The following is a 1,643-nucleotide window of genomic DNA, read 5'->3' as shown; positions in this document are numbered from 1 at the left end:
ATATCCAGGGGCTTTAAATTATTGCCTTTTTATTATTTTCACCACTTGAGGTGTTTTGCTGGAGAGAGGGTCTGCGGAGCTTGCTTCGCCATTCTGAATGTCCTGTCCTACACGGATGGTTTTTTTAACCTCCATATTTGAGTGGATTGATGGTCTTTTGACTGCTCCATTTGGGAGGAATGAAAACTAAGAAAGTCATTAAGGGCCAAAGGATGTGAAGTAATGACTTGTGTATGTTGCCTACAAATAGCAGTTGCTTAATGCAAACTCTGGTTGCCTCTTAAAATTTTAAATGATGTCATATTTTCTCCACTCCACCCTCACCTCAAAAGTTATCAAAACAGAATGCTGGTAGCTCACTTTCATTTCATATCACAAATAAGTGACACATAGTATTTTCAAGTTGGAAGGAGACATCAGACAAATGAGGAAATAAGTCCCAAGAGGACAGGACTTGCTATTCTAGTTTTCCAATTACCGTAGGAACTAGGAAGTGGTAGTCAAACACAAATGATGTCTTTAAAATGGTATTTTCAAATCGAGTACTGTTTCTGGGTAGCACAAACTATTTATAACTCAGCAGGGTCATAGCAGGCTTTATATTCTCCAAAGAATGCATTTTCTTTCCTGAGACAGAGGGCCCTAGACAAAGAGCTGAATCAAGACATTCCTTCATATCAGCAACAATTTGAAAGTTCAGTTCAAATACAATTTGAAATCTAAAGAACTCAGATGTAACATTTTAAAATAGAAAGATAATTCTCTACTTAAAAAGTTATCATGTCAGTTCTGTTTCTTTAAAAACAAAGCCAGTCATATTAAGAAATATTTCTTTTTTCTTTTTTGAGATGAAATTTCACTCTCGTTTCCCAGGCTGGAGTGCAATGATGCGATCCTGGCTCACTGCAACCTCCACCTCCCAGGTTCAAGCGATTCTCCTGCCTCAGCTTCCCAAGTAGCTGGGATTACAGGCATGTGCCATCACGCCCGGCTAATTTTGTATTTTTTAGTAGAAACGGGGTTTCGCCATGTTGGTCAGGCTGGTCTCGAACTCCTGACCTCTGGTGATCTACCGGCCTCAGCCTCCCAAAGTGCTGGGATTACAGGCATGAGCCACTATGCCCAGCTATTTTTTGTATTTTTAGTAGAGACAGGGTTTCACCATGTTGGCCAGGCTGATCTTGAACTCCTGACCTCAAGTGATCTTCCTGCCTCGGCCTCCCAAAGTGCTGAGATTACAGGCGTGAGCCACCGAGCCCAGCCAATATTTTAATTTACAAAATTGTTTTAAATTTAAACTGCTTCATGAATTTGCATGTTATCCTTGCACAGGGGTCATACTAATCTTTCATTTATTCCAGTTTTAGTATATGTACTGCTGAAGCAAGCACTCTAAATTTTGTCTTACCACAATCCTTTGAAGTAGAAAGTAGTAACAGTATTAGTACTCATAGTGGAAGTTGGGTTTTAGTTTTACCTCTGTCAGTTATTGACTCTAAACCTTGGGGAAAAATCATTTAATCTTCTTGTGCCTCAGTTTCCCCAGAAGCTACACCCCTAGCATCCTGTGGTATTCTAGAACACTATTACTTCTAAATGTTTTGCAGGATGCTATTAAACATTAGGAGTGGTAGAGTATTCAC

General features: G+C 39.6%; 1 non-coding gene across 1 annotated transcript; it reads right to left on the bottom strand.

The window, feature by feature from the left end:
* Positions 1–1,287: 1,287 nt before the first annotated feature.
* On the bottom strand, positions 1,288–1,391 carry LOC126949456 (U6 spliceosomal RNA). Its single transcript, XR_007723753.1, has one exon. It is a non-coding gene; the product is annotated as a U6 spliceosomal RNA (small nuclear RNA).
* Between the last annotated feature and the right edge of the window lie 252 nt (positions 1,392–1,643).

The sequence above is a fragment of the Macaca thibetana genome, chromosome 2, assembly GCF_024542745.1.
Source record: "Macaca thibetana thibetana isolate TM-01 chromosome 2, ASM2454274v1, whole genome shotgun sequence".
Classification (NCBI taxonomy): Eukaryota; Metazoa; Chordata; class Mammalia; order Primates; family Cercopithecidae; genus Macaca; species Macaca thibetana.
Note: the sequence above shows the minus strand (reverse complement) of the source record. Positions and strands in the feature narration are given on the sequence as shown.